The sequence below is a fragment of the Oryctolagus cuniculus genome, chromosome 2 (genome assembly GCF_051225735.1).
Source record: "Oryctolagus cuniculus isolate XC-2025 breed Fujian yellow rabbit chromosome 2, ASM5122573v1, whole genome shotgun sequence".
NCBI lineage: Eukaryota > Metazoa > Chordata > Mammalia > Lagomorpha > Leporidae > Oryctolagus > Oryctolagus cuniculus.
This window is the reverse complement of record NC_142868.1, coordinates 143,710,908-143,728,500: the sequence shown is the minus strand read 5'-3', so window position 1 is coordinate 143,728,500 and position 17,593 is coordinate 143,710,908. Positions and strand designations below refer to the sequence as shown.

The window sequence follows — 17,593 nt, the reverse complement described above, 5'->3', positions numbered from 1 at the left end:
CCGGGATGCACATTAGCAGGAAGCTGGATCAGAAGTGGAGGTGGGACTCCATCCCAGGCACTCTGATAAAGGATGCAGGCACCCCATAAGCGGTGGCTTAACCTGCTGTGCCACAGCACCCACATAACATTTATTACTTTCGTAATTTAAAACTGTAAAGCTATTTTCAAAGCTAAAACAATCCATTGTTTCGCTTTTAGAGTCAGTTCATAGGTCATGTCCTTAGAATTTTTTTTTTTTACTCTGGACTTCACAGATTTCCTTCTAGCTAGTCTTGCATGTTCTTAAGTAATTGTGGATCAGTTCAGAGGTACCTGCTCCCCAAGGTAGGTTTATGCTGTCTCCCTAACCAGCCTGTGAACTCCCTGTAGTCAGCTTGTCTCAGTCCACAAATCTTTCCTGTTCATCAGTAGGTGCTCCATAAATGCCTGTCCCCTGAGGAGAGACCCTTTTAGCAAACTGTGAGGAAGCAGAATTGGGCACCTCAGGAGTAGCCATTGAAACCCTGTTTGAATGTGGCCTACAGCTGTGGTACCTTTTCCATAGATCTTGAAAGCTGACTTGTTTTTAAATCCATCACAAAATCCCCACTGCTAGCTGAAGTCCCATGGATGCTGTTACCTGTCAGGTCCTAGCCCTAAGAGACTATACCTCAAGGGATTCTGCCACTTAATCAGAAGGACTTAATCTTCTACTAATTAGGGTAGGACACCAAAAAAAAAGTGTGGCAGGCTTGATGCCTATGCAGTTTAGGCCTGAGGAAATGCCAGGGCAGTGGGTAACTCACACCAGGTGTTACTCACAGACTTCAAACCTGCCAGATGCGCAACTCCTAGGAATTCAAGTCCCACCTCCACCTGCCCACGCGAGGCTGTTTGTCTCTCACGCCTTCTCTCCTTCTGCCCTGCTGGCACAAATCTCTCTCTCAGTTTCTTGGTCAATCCTTTGAATGAGCTATGGTTTTATAGATCTGTATATTTCAGTTAAATCCTACTCCCTTTAAGAACATTGAACTTGGAGAGGTTTCCCTCCATCTCCAGGTCTTTGTCTTTCTGATAAAAGCATAAGGAGAAACAACAAGCAATCACGAACCAAAGAGACAAACTGCAAAACCCAGACCTGAGTCTCTCACACTGAACTGGTTTCATTCTGTAACAACATGAAACATCCCAAACAGCTGGAGCCCAGGGTGACATGCAGACAGACAACTTATTCACATTAATAACAGTCTAGAGGAAGTTATGGTGACGAGTCAGGGATTAACACTGCTAACTCCTCCTATGAATGTCTGATCTGTTAGCACCACTGGGTTTAGTGGGATGCCTCAGCCTCTGTCACTGTCATCCTGTTGCCCATATGGTACCATCAGAGATCGATGACTGACAAAAACAAAGGCCAAAAACCGCGGAGTTCCAGCAGAGAGGAAGGAAACAGGCTTCCTGCCGCCTGAAGCTGCTCACCAAGAGCAAAGGAATTCTGACAAGTGAGGGCGGTTCTCAGAGATGGGCCCAAGGTTGCTTTTGTTTCCTACTAGCCTTGGGCTGGCCCAGCTTTTAGGACACTGTGACCCAGAGTGACTAAAGGGAATTAACTGTGGCCTCCCCCGGGTTCCCACCAGGCCAGGAGAGAAACACTCATCTGTCCCCACGGGGAAGATCGCTGAGTCATGAGATCTGTGGTTTGCCTCCTGTGCTTCCAGAAGCCAGTCAAGGCCAGCTAGCTGGAGGCTTCCCCCAGGGACTCCGAGGGACAGTCCAGCTGCGCTCTGGAGCTCCAGAGACACTGGCCTTGCCCGTGTGCCCCAGAGCAACTCTGAGTCCTGGAGTAGTTCCCGGCGCTGCTCGTGCTTCTCCCAGGGTTCTCAGGACCCGTGAACTGAGGCTGGCTCTGGGGTCTTCTTTTTCTTCCTCCACAGTAGGCTCCGTGTTGCTATCGTTTCACCCCCTCTGTTTGCCCAGGCTTCTCTTTCCTCTGGACCAGAACTGAACACGGTTTCCATAGCATGGGGCAATTCCCAGTCATTGGTGATGACTACTTGAACCCCCTGTGGAGAAAGATTTTGAGTTCAGAAAGAGAGTGTGGTTATCCATTAATAATGATGGGTGGGGCTGGTGCTGCGGCATAGCAGGTAAAGCCGCTGTCTGCAGAGCCGGCATCCCATATGGGCGCCGGTTTGAGTCCTGGCTGCTCCACTTCTGACCTAGCTCTCTGCTGTGGCCTGGGAGAGCAGTGGAAGATGGCCCAAGTCCTCAGGCCCCTGCACCCGCATGGGAGACCCAGAGGAAGCTCCTGACTCCTGGCTATGGATCAGCCCAGCTCTGGCCATTGAGGCCATCTGGGGAGTGAACTAGCAGATGGAAGACCCGTCTCACTCTGCCTCTCCTTCTTTGTGTAACTCTGACTTTCAAATAAATAAATAAATCTTTAAAAAAAAAAAAAAACAGTGGTGGATACAGGTGCGAAGCTGCAGCTTGCATTCTGTATATTTGGTGATTTTGACCTGGACTATTACATCAGCCTTCTAAGTGCCATACCTATCTCTAGTTCTTTCCAAAAAACAAACTGGTCCTCTAGAAGCCTTTGAAAATAATCTTGTCTGAAAATTTACACATCTCTGAATGATCACACACATAATGTACATTCATACAGGTATAATTCACACAGTTACATCCATGTGCATGGCTGTACATGTGTGTATCTTCTGTCACTTTCTCCCCAGCAGCCTCTACCTGTTTGTCCCCTTCCCTTTGCTGTGAGAGTCTTGCAAACTTGTATCAACCCAACCATTTTCCTTCTTCCTTCCCAGGCAAGGCTTCCTGGCAGTGGCCAGAGGAGTTCACGCTCGTGAAGCCTGGCTTCTGAACAATCTGGGCCTCTGTCCTCAGCTGGGTCCTCAGTGTGGCGATCCCATCACAGCCCCCATCAGCGTCTTGTCCTCCTGCCTGCTTTCGCCCAGTTGCCACCCTAGACCTTCACGTCTGCCCCCTCCCAACCATCACATTGTCTCTACAGGTGACAAGGCCTTCTTAGTCTCACAGCTACTGTCACAAAATGCCGTAGACTGGGTGGCTTAAATGACAGATATTGATTTCCCCTTTTCTGGATGCTGAGAAGTCCAAGATCAAAGGCCCGTTTCCGGGCAAGGGCTCTCTCCCGGGCTGAGTCCTCACATGGCAGGGTAGGAGAGGGCTCTGGAGTCTTCCTCTCCTTCTAAGAGCCCCAGTGCCATCACTGGGCACCACTCTATGATCTCACCAAAGCCTGAGCACCTCCCAAAGGTCCCACCTCCAAAGATCATCAGGTTGTGAAATGAAGTTTCAACTTAGGCACATGGGCGGGGGTGGCAGGACATTCAGCCCATAGCAGCTTCTGTTTCATGAACTGCTTCAACTCCTGCCCTCAGAACTGCAGGGTCTCCCACAGCCACACTCATTTTCCAGCCATTCCCTCTATTTTCTTTCTTTTTAAAGGATTTATTTATTTATGTGAAAGGCAGAGATACATAGAGAAAGGGAGAGACACACACACAGAGAGAAATCTCCCGTCTGCTGGTTCATTCCCCAAATGGCCACAACTGCTGGAGCTGGGCCATGCTGAAGCCAGGAGCCTGATAGGTGGCAGGGGCCCCGGTATATCTTCTGCTGCTTTCCCAGGTGTATTAGCAGGGAGCTGGATTGGAAATGGAGCAGCCAGGACTTGAAGCAGGGCAGGGAGGGTCTTAACCTGCTGCACCAAAATATTGAGCCCCTCTTCCCTCTATTTTCTTTCTTTCTTCCTTCCTTCCTCCCTTCCTCCCTTTCTCTCTTTTTCTTTCTTAAAGATTTATTTATTTATTTGAAAGTCAGAGTTCCGCAGAGAGAGAAGGAGAGGTAGAGACAGAGAGGTCTTCCATCCATTGGTTCACTCCCTAATTGGCTGCAACAGCCGGAACTGCGCTGATCCAAAGCCAGGATCCAGGAGCTTCCTCTGTGTCTCCCACACAGGTGCAGGGGCCCAAGGACTTGGGCCATCTTCTACTGCTTTCCTAGGCCATAGCAGAGAGCTGGATCAGAAGTGGAGCAGCCAGGACTTGAACCGGCACCCATATTGGATGCTGGCACTGCAAGCCGCGGCTTTACCTGCTACACCACAGTGCCGGCCCCTCTTTCCTCTATTTTCAAAGGAAAAGCTGTATTCTCTCCTGCCCAAAGCCTCCTCTGCTGCTCTGGATCTAAACTCTGTTGAGTCCCTGCTGTCTCCGTTATTCCTTTCTCTTCTGCTTCCCCCACGTCAGGACCCTCCCCAGTAGCACGGGACCAGGCCAGAAATCTCCCTTCTTAAAGCGAACAAGCTCTCCCGGCCTGCCCGCCTGTGTCCCTTCCCCGTCTCACCTGTCACTGGCAGCAGTCCCTGTCACAGTGCTCCGCTTTCTGGAGCCCACGCTCTGGGTTCCCCTCTTTCCCCCTTGATTCATTCTCTGCAACCTGGACTCTTTGAAACCGGATCTGTTCCATCGCATAAGAACCCTGATGCACTGCAGTCCTTTCAGAGCCCTTACCAGGCGAGGAGTAACCCAAGGCCCAGGAGAAAGCTCACTCGCCAGATTCCTCGTCTGCACTCCTGCTTCTCTGGCATCCTCTTTAGCTCTGGCTGAAGAATGTGAAAAATGTACATTTCCTGTTTGAATAAGATACCTGTATTTACCTACAAATAGTGTCACAAAAAGAGCACCTAAATGCCTGCTACATGCCAGAAAGTACCTGCCCGCCCAGCTCAGCAACCTAGGGCATGCAAGGGACAAGACCTGGTCTCTGAGGACAGTACCCAGGGCTAAAGCAGAAGGCAAAAATAAACCAACCAACCAAACAAAAAACTCCTCTCAAACTCCTTTCTGAAATAGGGAACTCACCTAAGTGGGAGCTTTGGGCTTAGGCTTCCAACAAGGGTTTAAGGGTCCACGTTGGAGACTGGTGCTGTGGCATAGTGGATTAAGCCATGACCTGTGATGCCGGCATCCTGAATGGGCGCTTGTTCGTGTCCCAGTTGCTCCATTTTCAATCCGGCTCCCTGCTATGCACCTGGGAAAGCAGCCAAGGATGGCCCAAGTGCTTGGGCCCCTGCACCCACATGGGAGACCTGGAAGAAGCTCTGGGCTTGTGGCTTTGGCCCTGCCCAGCCTGGTCATTGCAACCATTTGGGGAGTGAACCAGCAAATGGAAGTTTCTCTCTCTCTCTCTGTCTCTCTAACTCTGTCTTTCAAATAAGTAACTAAATCTTTACCAAAAAAAAAAAAAAAAAAAAAAGTCAACACCGGACCCTCCCCAGTTGCCAGTTGGTTTGGCCAGGCCTGGTCACAGGTTCATCAGATGGAACTGTAGAGCTGAAACCAGCAGGGCTGTGCTTCCCAAGGCCTGCCTCTCTACGGGGCGCAGAGCTCAGATCCCAGACAGCCTCTCTACTCCATGAACGTTGGCACCTCGGGAAACCAGGTGGCAACCTGGAGCCTGGACTTCTTTCCCTGGGGCCCAGGCAGCCTAGAAAATGCACCACCCTTGGCAACTGAAGCGCAGAGGTAAACGACTGAGAAGCTCCGCAACCGGTTGGAGAAGTAGAAGTTCTGCTTCCTCTACAGAACGCGGGCTTTGGAATAATAATGTCTGCTTTGTGAACCATGGTCCAGTTTGGAGACCCCAGTGGCTGTGACCATTCATTTCCATAAACAGTTATTCTCTCAAGGTGCTTTCAAGCCAAGGAGACTCGAGTCTGCCCCGTGCCTGCCCTGGGAGTGATTTCGGATAATGCTGTGCTTCAGTGAGGCGGCTCCTGTGGGAGAATGTAGTCTGACCCAGTGCTCATTTCCCAAAGTGCTGAGTCACTTTTAGCCTTGCACTGCCTCCTCCGGGTGAATCTGAGGGAGTTGTCTACTGGGGCAGGGCAAATGCAGAGGACAGCAGGAGGGCTTCAGGAAGTTGGCATCAGGTTGAGATGCTCTTTCTACTTCTTCCCCTCCCTCTCTCCCCTCCTCCCTATTTTCCTCCCTGTGGGAAGCAACTGAGACTAGCCTAAGTTACTGGAATTAAGACTTATTCTATGCATCTGCTCTCCCACAATATGGCGCTGAGAAGGGAGTAACAACTTCTACGCAGCTGCCTCTCGCCAACTTGAGTGATGACCTGCAGGAGCTGATCCTGCTCCTGATTGGAGGAGAGCGGTGTACTCGGCGTGTGGGTAGCAGAGTTGGGATTGGTGGAAGAGGACTATAAAGGAGGAGAGAGACAACATGCACCGGGGGGGCGGAGCCAAGATGGCGGAATAGTGAGGGCGCGCACCGATAGTCCGGGAAAATTTAGTTTAATAAAAGGGGAGTTACGGTAGCCGCAGAAAATAGAACCAAAAAAAAATTGCAGGGGAAACCCTTCTGGATGGAGCAGCCGTGAATCGGAGGACCTACTGGGAGAACAAGGTCGCCCACCGTGCGGAAGCCAAGTCGTGGGACCGAGCCGCAGAAGCCCCAGGGTCTGCGCGACAGTGCTCCAAGGGGAGTGCATGCCACACAGACAACAGCGGGGAGACTTAGGACGCTCAGGGCTCCGAGTCCACACATCGGCGCTGGAAGGGGAGGTGAGCTCAATAACCCGAGACATTGGTGGGGAAACGGGGGTCAGAATCTAGAGGGGGGCCGGAAAGTGCAGCAAACTCACTACCAGAAAGAAGGAAAAAAAAAAGCTTCGGGGTTTCTCTTCCCCCTAACCTTGCAAAGGTTACAAGGCTGCAAGGCTTGAAGAATTCCCAAGAGACAAAGAACAGGCCTCCTCTCTGGATTTACATATCAATGGGGGAGAGTTAAGGAACTGAGTCACTACAATTCAGTAGCCTAGGCAACCCAGTGGGAGTCCAGAGGAGCCAAAGACTGGAAGCTAAATACCATCAATTCTGCACAGCCCTGCCCTGCGGTGTTACTTACCCCCTGAATAAATAAAATAAATAAATAAATAAAAAGAGAGAGATTTACCCCGCATAACCTGAGGGTGTCACCTTTGCACACCCTTAACCAGGAAGAACCAGGCAGAGCTCTCAGGCCGCACCCATCTCAGGCCTCCAAGGCTCCTCCAACAGCAGGCAGTCCACTTAACACGGACACAGTATAAAAAAAAAAAAGAAAAAAAAAACGCACAGTGACGCAAGAAGATGAGATAGAAGAAATGCAAGATACGGATTTCAAAAAATTTATGATAACAACATTTAGAAGTTTTCAAAAGCAAATCCTTGAACTACAGAAATCCTTAATGGACAAGATTGAAAATCTCTCTCGTGAAAATGAAATTTTAAGGAAGAGTCAAAATGAAACTCAGAAACTAGTAGAACAGGAAAGTGTAATAGTGAAGAGAAATCAAAATGAAATGAAGAGCTCAATAGATCAAATGACAAACACATTAGAAAGCCTTAAAAACAGAATGGGTGAAGCAGAAGAGAGAATATCGGACTTAGAAGATAGAGCACAGGAAAACATACAGTCAAACCAAAGAAAAGAAGAGGAAATTAGAAACCTAAAAAATATTGTTGGGAATCTACAGGATACTATTAAAAAAACCAACATTCGTGTTCTAGGAGTTCCTGAAGGCATGGAGAGAGAGAAAGGATTGGAAGGCCTTTTTAGTGAGATACTAGCAGAGAACTTTCCAGGTTTGGAGAAGGACAGAGATATCCTAGTACAGGAAGCTCATAGAACCCCCAATAAACATGACCAAAAGAGATCCTCACCACGACACGTGGTAATTAAACTTACCACAGTGAAACATAAAGAAAAGATCCTAAAATGTGCAAGAGAGAATCGTCAGATTACTCTCAGAGGATCTCCAATCAGACTCACAGCTGACTTCTCATCAGAAACCCTACAAGCTAGGAGGGAATGGCGAGACATAGCACAGGTGCTAAGAGAGAAAAATTGCCAGCCCAGAATATTATATCCTGCCAAGCTCTCATTTGTGAATGAAGGTGAAATAAAGACCTTTCATAGCAACAGAAATTGAAAGACTTTGTGGCCACTCGTCCGGCCCTGCAAAAGATACTTAAAGATGTGCTACACTCAGAAACACAGAAACACGGCCATCAATATGAAAGAAGGGAAAGGAAGAACACCTACCAGTAAAAGAGCATGGGAAGCTCAAAGCATATACTAGAAAATATTTCCGGGAAAATGGCAGGGCAAAGTCACTACGTATCAATAGTCACATTGAACATTAATGGTCTGAATTCTTCAGTTAAAAGACACCGTTTGGCTGACTGGCTCACAGAACACAACCCAACTATTTGTTACCTACAAGAAACACATCTCTCTAACAAAGAGGCATGCAGACTGAAAGTGAAAGGTTGGAAAAAGATATTCCATGCCAACAGAAACCAAAAAAAAGCAGGTGTAGCCATATTAATATCAGACGAAATAAACTTTAATACAAAAACTGTTAAGAGAGACAAAGAGGGACACTATATAATGATTAAGGGTTCAATTCAACAGGAAGATGTAACTATTATAAATGTATATGCACCTAATTACAGGGTACCGGTCTATTTAAAAGATATGTTAAGGGACTTAAAGGGAGATTTAGATTCCAATACAATAGTACTGGGGGACTTCAATACTCCACTCTCAGAAATAGACAGATCATCCGGACAGAAGATCAACAAGGAAACAGCAGATTTAATTGACACTATTGCCCAAATGGATCTAACAGATATCTACAGAACTTTCAACCCTACATCTACAGACTTCACATTCTTCTCAGCAGCGCATGGAACCTTCTCTAGGATTGATCACATACTAGGCCATAAAGCAAGTCTCAGCAAATTTCAAAGAATTAGAATCATACCATGCAGCTTCTCAGACCACAGCGGGATGAAGCTGGAAATTAGCAACTCAGGAAACCCCAGAAAGTATGCAAACACATGGAGACTGAACAACATGCTCCTGAATGAACACTGGGTCATTCAAGAAATCAAAAGAGAAATCAAAAACTTTCTGGAAGTAAATGAAGACAACAACACAACATATCAAAACTTATGGGATACAGCAAAAGCAGTATTGAGAGGCAAATTTATAGCAATAGGTGCCTATATCAAGAAATTGGAAAGGTACCAAATAAATGAGCTTTCAGCGCACCTCAAGGACCTAGAAAAACTGCAGCAAACCAAACCCAAATCTAGTAGGAGAAGAGAAATAATTAAAACCAGAGAAGAAATTAACAGGATTGAATCCAAAAAAACATTACAAAAAATCAGCCAAGCGAGAAGCTGGTTTTTTGAAAAAATAAACAAAATTGACACCCCATTGGCCCAACTAACTAAAAAAAGAAGAGAAAAGACCCAAATCAATAAAATCAGAGATGAAAAAGGAAACGTAACAACAGACACCACAGAAATAAAAAGAATCATCAGAAATTACTACAAGGACCTGTATGCCAGCAAACAGGAAAACCTATCAGAAATGGATAGATTCCTGGACACATGCAATCTACCAAAATTGAACCATGAAGACATCGAAAACCTAAATAGACCCATAACTGAAACAGAAATTGAAACAGTAATAAAGGCCCTCCCAACAAAGAAAAGCCCAGGACCAGATGGATTCACTGCTGAATTCTACCAGACATTTAAAGAAGAACTAATCCCATTTCTTCTCAAACTATTCAGAACAATCGAAAAAGAGGGAATCCTCCCAAATTCTTTCTATGAAGCCAGCATCACCTTAATCCCTAAGCCAGAGAAAGATGCAGCACTGAAAGAAAATTACAGACCAATATCCCTGATGAACATAGATGCAAAAATCCTCAATAAAATTCTGGCCAATAGAATACAACAACACATCAGGAAAATCATCCACCCAGACCAAGTGGGATTCATCCCTGGTATGCAGGGATGGTTCAACATTCACAAATCAATCAATGTGATTCACCACATTAACAGACTGCAGAAGAAAAACCATATGGTTATCTCAATTGATGCAGAGAAAGCATTTGATAAAATTCAACACCCTTTCATGATGAAAACTCTAAGCAAATTGGGTATAGAAGGAACATTCCTCAATATAATCAAAGCAATTTATAAAAAACCCACAGCCAGCATCCTATTGAATGGGGAAAAGTTGGAAGCATTTCCACTGAAATCTGGCACCAGGCAGGGATGCCCACTCTCACCACTGCTATTTAACATAGTTCTGGAAGTTTTAGCCAGAGCCATCAGACAAGAAAAAGAAATCAAAGGAATACAAATCAAGAAGGAAGAAGTCAAACTGTCCCTCTTTGCAGACGATATGATTCTGTACTTAGAGGATCCAAAGAACTCTACTAAGAGACTATTGGAACTCATAGAGGAGTTTGGCAAAGTGGCAGGATATAAAATCAATGCACAAAAATCAACAGCCTTTGTATACACAAGCAATGCCATGACTGAGAAAGAACTTCTAAGATCAATGCCATTCACAATAGCTACAAAAACAATCAAATACCTTGGAATAAACTTAACCAAGGACGTTAAAGATCTCTACGATGAAAATTACAAAACCTTAAAGAAAGAAATAGAAGAGGATACCAAAAAATGGAAAAATCTTCCATGCTCATGGATTGGAAGAATCAACATCATCAAAATGTCCATTCTCCCAAAAGCAATTTATAGATTCAATGCAATCCCAATCAAGATACCAAAGACATTCTTCTCAGATCTAGAAAAAATGATGCTGAAATTCATATGGAGGCACAAGAGACCTCGAATAGCTAAAGCAATCTTGTACAACAAAAACAAAGCCGGAGGCATCACAATACCAGACTTCAGGACATACTACAGGGCAGTTGTAATCAAAACAGCATGGTACTGGTACAGAAACAGATGGATAGACCAATGGAACAGAATTGAAACACCAGAAATCAACCCAAACATCTACAGCCAACTTATATTTGATCAAGGATCTAAAACTAATTCCTGGAGCAAGGACAGTCTATTCAATAAATAGTGCTGGGAAAACTGGATTTCCACGTGCAGAAGCATGAAGCAAGACCCCTACCTTACACCTTACACAAAAATCCACTCAACGTGGATTAAAGAACTAAATCTACATCCTGACACCATTAAGTTATTAGAGAACATTGGAGAAACCCTTCAAGATATTGGCACAGGCAAAGAATTTCTGGAAAAGACCCGGGAGGCACAGACAGTCAAAGCCAAAATCAACTATTGGGATTGCATCAAATTGAGAAGTTTCTGTACTGCAAAAGAAACAGTCAGGAGAGTGAAGAGACAACCGACAGAATGGGAAAAAATATTTGCAAACTATGCAACAGATAAAGGGTTAATAACCAGAATCTACAAAGAGATCAAGAAACTCCACAAAAACAAAACCAACAACCCACTTAAGAGATGGGCCAAGGACTTCAATAGACATTTTTCAAAAGAGGAAATCCAAATGGCCAACAGGCACATGAAAAAATGTTCAAGGTCACTAGCAATCAGGGAAATGCAAATCAAAAGCACAATGAGGTTTCACCTCACCCCGGTTAGAATGGCTCACATACAGAAATCTACCAACAACAGATGCTGGCGAGGATGTGGGGAAAAAGGGACACTAACCCACTGTTGGTGGGAATGCAAACTGGTCAAGCCACTATGGAAATCAGTCTGGAGATTCCTCAGAAACCTGAATATAACCCTACCGTTCGACCCAGCCATCCCACTCCTTGGAATTTACCCAAAGGAGTTTAAATTGATAAAGAAAAAAGCGGTCTGCACCCTAATGTTTATTGCAGCACAATTCACAATAGCCAAGACCTGGAACCAACCTAAATGCCCATCAATGGTAAACTGGATAAAGAAATTATGGGATATGTATTCTTTAGAATACTATACCGCGGTAAGAAACAACGAAATCCAGTCATTTGCAACAAAATGGAGGAATCTGGAACACATCATGCTGAGTGAAGTAAGCCAGTCCCAAAGGGACAAATACCATATGTTCTCCCTGATCGGTGACAACTGACTGAACACCAAAAAGGAAACCTCCTGAAGTGAAATGGACACTATGGGAAATGGTGACTTGATCAGCATAGCCCTGACTGCTAATGGACAACTTAATATATTATCCCTCATAGTATTTTTTTTGTCTGTTCTACTTAATATGACTGGTTTGATTCTGTAATTATCACACAGTTATTCTTAAGTGTTGAAAATTAACTGAAATGTGATCCCTGTTAAACATAAAAGTGGGAATAAGAGAGGGAAGAGATGTATAATTTGGGGCATGCTCGGGCTGACTTGCCCCAATTGGTAGAGTTGGAAACATACCAGGGGATTCCAATTCAATCCCATCAAGGTGGCATGTGCCAATGCCATCTCACTATTCCAAGTGATCAATTTCAGTTCACAATTGATCATAATGAAAGGACTAAGAGTCAAAGGGAGCACATAAACAAGTCTAGTATCTGCTAACACTAACCGATAGAATAAATAAAGGGGAGAGTGATCCAACATGGGAAGTGAGATACTCAGCAGACTCATAGAATGGCGGATGTCCTAAATCGCACTCTGGCCTCAGAATCAGCCCTAAAGGCACTCGGATCTGGCTGAAAAGCCCATGAGAGTATTTCAGGCATGGAAAGCCAAGACACTCTGGCAAAAAGATCTCTGTGAGTGAGATCCCAGTGGAAAGAACAGGTCTTCAAAGAGGGAGGTGCCTTTCTCTGAAGGGAGGAGAGAACCTCCACTTTGACTATGACCGTGTCTAAACAAGATAAGAGTCGGAGAACTCAAGGGGCTTCCATAGCCTTGGAAACTCATGACTGGTGCATAGGGAGATTACTGATGCCATAAACAGGAGTGTCAATTTGTAAAGTCAACAACAGGAGTCACTGTGCACTTACTCCTCATGTAGGATCTCTGTCCTTAATGTGCTGTACACTGAGGCTTAATGCTATAACGAGTACTCAAACAGTATATTTCACTTTGTGTTTCTATGGGGGTGCAAACGATTGAAATCTTTACTTAATGTACACTAAACTGATCTTCTGTAAAAAAAAAAAAAAAAAAAAAGAAATTATCAATTCCCAACTTGACTCTCACTGGGATTAAACATGACAATAGGTCTGATCTGATTTCATCATCATTTAAAAAAAATCATCTATTATTTTTCACTTTATGTTTCTGTGTGGGAGCAAACTGTTGAAATCCTTACTTAAGTTATACTAAGCTGATCTTCTGTATATTAAGATAATCGAAAATGAATCTTGATGTGAATGGAAGGGGAGAGGGAGTGGGAAAGGGGAGGGTTGTGGGTGGGAGGGACGGTATGGGGGGGGAAGCCATTGTAACCCATGAGTCGTACTTTGGAAATTTATATTCATTAAATAAAAGATAAAAAAAAAAAACGGCCGGCGCCGTGGCTCAATAGGCTAATCCTCCACCTTGCGGAGCCGGCACACCGGGTTCTAGTCCCGGTCGGGGCGCCGGATTCTATCCCGGTTGCCCCTCTTCCAGGCCAGCTCTCTGCTATGGCCAGGGAGTGCAGTGGAGGACGGCCCAGGTGCTTGGGCCCTGCACCCCATGGGAGACCAGGAAAAGCACCTGGCTCCTGGCTCCTGCCATCGGATCAGTGCAGTGCGCCGGCTGCAGCGGCGGCCATTGGAGGGTGAACCAACGGCAAAGGAAGACCTTTCTCTCTCTGTCTCTCTCTCTCACTGTCCACTCTGCCTGTCAAAAAAATAAATAAAAATCCTCATTAAAAAAAAAAAAAAAAAAAAAAAAGATTAAAAAAAAAAAAAAACATGCACCAGGAACATCTATCTGAAGGAACACCTGTGCAGCCCCCGAGAGAGCTGGCCGGCGGTGTGCCGCTCCCCCGCGGAAGTTGGGAAAGTGGCAGGGGGAACCGCCCTTCCATGGAGGTGGAAGGGTCGGTAGCCAACCCGGGAAGAACCAGCAGCAAACCCGGGGAGGGCCGAGCAGACAAAAGAACAGTGCAGGGTCCTGTGTCGTTCCTCCGCGAAGAGGGGGAGTGACATAATGGTGCCGTGACTTGGATAGGAAGCCTAGGCAGGGTTTAGTGTCGCTCCTCCATGAAGAGTGGAGGGACACCTCCCTTTCTCCCTTCCTTTCTTCCTCATTTCTTTTCTAAGGAAGAGCCCTGGGAAGTAAGACTTCTCTTGTTAGGCAGAAGATCAGCAGCAGTAGTAGCCTCCTTGTAGTTTCCTCAGCATGAATGTGGAGGGGTCTCCTTTTTCTATGCTTTCCACCCAGACTCCTCACTTCCTGGCCCCCTGAGGAGTGATGCCCTGCAAAAGGGAATGGGAAGAAAGGTGTGTGGGAAGGCCACTGACCCTAAATGACTCTGACCAAAGACCAGATTATTTGGCTTCATCTGGATGGAACTTTTTTCTTACGTTTCTTTTTCCCTTTGACATTGGTTTTCATTACCCATTGTTTCCTGATGTGGACGAAAACTGCACACCATGAGTATTATGTTTTAACTGGGGCCAGCAGTATTCCAACAATTGGGAATTTAACTGATGTATTTCCAGAAATTCAATTTGCTGGAAAGAAAAAAATCTTTTGTTCTAATTTTTCATATGTTGAAAGAGGAGGCCAGGGAAAGCCATTTGTGTTCCAAATAAAACATGTTCAAATATGGTCGGATAGTGGACCACAACCCAGTTCTACTCTTTCCCTTTCTACATTTTATGAGGACCCTAGTAGGTGTTCCCATGGACCCGACACTTGTTACAAATATCACCCTTGGCATTCTTACCGTTCTTGTTAATTCTTGTTAAGTGGTTTGAGACAGAAGAACCACTCTTTCACACAGAACTTCCAGGAAGAATGATTTTAAAGAGTCATGCATATCCATTAGGAGCAGAACCAGCATATATGTGATACATTATCATATATTCTCCATTTGTGAACATGCAGACATCAAACGGGAATGAATTTGACTGCTACAAATTTAGGAAACAAATTAAAATCCCCATTTTATATTAAAATTCTAAATAATTAATCAGCTATTTGCCTCATCAATTGAACAAATAAAGAAAGTGGTGGCACAGTGGGTTAAACTGCTGCTTGCGACATCAGCCTCCCATGTCAGAGTGCTGGTTCGAGTCCTAGCTGCTCTGCTTCAATCTAGCTCCCTGCTGATGTGCCCGGTGGGGAGAGCAGCAGAGGATGACCCAAGCTGGGGTCCCTGCTATTCAGGCGGGAGACCAGGATCGAGCTCCTGGGTCCTGGCTTTGGTTTGACTCAGACAGACCTGGCTATTGCACCCATTTGGGAAGTGAGCCAGTGGATGGAAGCTCTTCCCCTCCTTCCATTCTGCCTTTTAAATAAATAAATCTTTTCTTTAATAAAGTTGCCTTTTATAAGGATCATACAGTTTAGGTCTCAGGCGAGTCGTTGCCTTGGTCGGACGTGGATGTACAGTTGCTGTACCCACTCTTCATGCTCTGGTTTTCTCCCTGTCCACCGCGCACCAGCAGGATGGCTCACAAGCAGGCTTAAGACTCGGACAAGTGCTTGGATGAGCACTACGAGGATGGGCATGTCGTGTTATCCAAGGAACCCTCCAAAGAGATACCCAGAACCCACCTGCCATCTGAGGAGGAGGGGGGAGACCTGTGTCCCGCAGTCTAGGGTCATTTCCTGCCTGATTCAGGAGCCGGAGCCGCACGTCCTTCTCCTGAGACGACCTCTTCCAAAAGATGGACAAAAATGAAGTGTGTCTGGAGATCACCAATCCTTTTTCAAATTTAATGCATTTGTGTATAGAAGGTAGCAGTCAGTGAATACTTGAGAAATGTGCAAGTCACTCGTCCACACCCGGGTGTGAGCTGTATTCTCCACAGCAGCAGAGCTCGGTTGAGTGCAACAGTGAGTAGGTTACTGTAGAGGGTTGAAGAGAAAATTTCCTCCAGTCAGTTTTTCTCTAGATGCAAGTGCCTGTTTGATTTTCTCTGTTGCTTTTGTTAAATAAAGCTTGTATGTTACATTTTAAAAATATTAAAAATCATGATTTTTGTCTTTTTTTCATATCTTTTTTTATTTGACAGGTAGAGTTATAGGCAGTAGACAGAGAGAGACAGAGAGAAAGGTCTTCCTTCTGTTGGTTCACTCCCCAAATGGCCGCTACGGCTGGTGCTTCTTCCTGGTCTCCCATGCGGATGCAGGGGCCCAAGCACTTGGGCCATCGTCCACTGCCTTCCCAGGCCACAGCAGAGATCTGGACTGAAAGAGGAGCAGCGGGGACTAGAACCTGGTGCCCATATGGGATGCCAGAGCCACAGGTGGAGGATTAACCTAAGTGAGCCACAGCACCGGCCCCTCCATATCATTTTTTAAAAGTTATTGTAGGGCCTGGTGTTGTGGCATGGTGAGTAAAGCTGCCACCTGCGACACCAGCATCCTATAAGGGTGCTGGTTCGTGTCCCAGTTGCTTCTCTTCTGATTCTCTGCTAATGGCCTGGGAAAAGTAGCAGAAGATGGCCCAAATGTTTGGGCCTCTGCTATCCATATGGGAGACTTGGGTAAAGGTCCTAGCTCCTGGCGTCAGCCTGGCCCAGCACTGTCCATTGCAGCCATTTTGGTAGTGAACTGCAGATGGAAGATCTCTCTCTGTATCTCCCTCTCTGTAACTGTATCCAAGATTTTAAAATTGATCTTAGCTAATATATTTGCAGCTATTTTATATTTTTGTCATTTTTATTGTCCTTGGTACTTGGAATGTACTATTGATAATTAGAGTATGCTTTAAATTGAAATACAGGAATTTGCAGTTGACTAGTTGACTAGATGTTTTATGTCAATCTCAACTCCACACTATTGCATAGACTCTAGATATTGTGTCTTAAATGCTGGTGGGGGAGGGGAGGATTGGAAGGTGAAAATAACTTGCTGTGTGTTCACTGCCCCTAAATAGTCAAAGGTAAATTCACACTGACCTGATCAAACTGTGAATGTTTAAAATATGCTTGGTGGGGGCCAGCACTTTGGTATGGCAGGTTAAAGCCCTGGCCTATAGTGCTAGCATCCCATGTGGGCACTAGTTTGAGTCCCGGCTGCTCCACTTCCTCCTATCCAGCTCTTCTATGGTCTGAGAAAGCAGTAGAAGATGGTCCAGGTCCTGGGGCCCCTGCACCCGCGTGGGAGACCTGGAAGAAGCTCCTGGCTCCTGGCTTTGTATCAGCTCAGCTCTGGCCATTGCAGTCATTTGGGGAGTGAACCAGGAAATGGAAGACCTCTCTCTCTCTCTCTGTCTCTACCTCTCTCTGTAACTCTTTCAAATAAATAAAATAACTATTTTTTAAAAAATATGCCTGGTTCAAATTTTTCCAATCTTTGAAACATTTATGAATGCAAAATTAACATACACAACTTTAAAAGATGGTTCAACTCAGCTCCTTGTGGGAGAATTCATAAACCTGTTCATCATCTAATCAGAACTTCTTTCTTTAAGAACTCGCGAAATACTTCTGGCCTATTCATTCTTAGCATACCTTTTTTTTCCCCCAGAATCAGGGTATAAGTCATGTCTGTACATTTTGGTATTAGGCAAACCAGGTAGGGGAGACTGAGTGACATCTGCAACAAG

General features: G+C 45.4%; 1 pseudogene; it reads left to right on the top strand.

The window, feature by feature from the left end:
* The first annotated feature begins 15,231 nt into the window (after positions 1-15,231).
* Positions 15,232-16,040, top strand: LOC138848606 (cyclin-dependent kinases regulatory subunit 2 pseudogene; annotated as a pseudogene).
* The last annotated feature ends 1,553 nt before the right edge of the window (positions 16,041-17,593 follow it).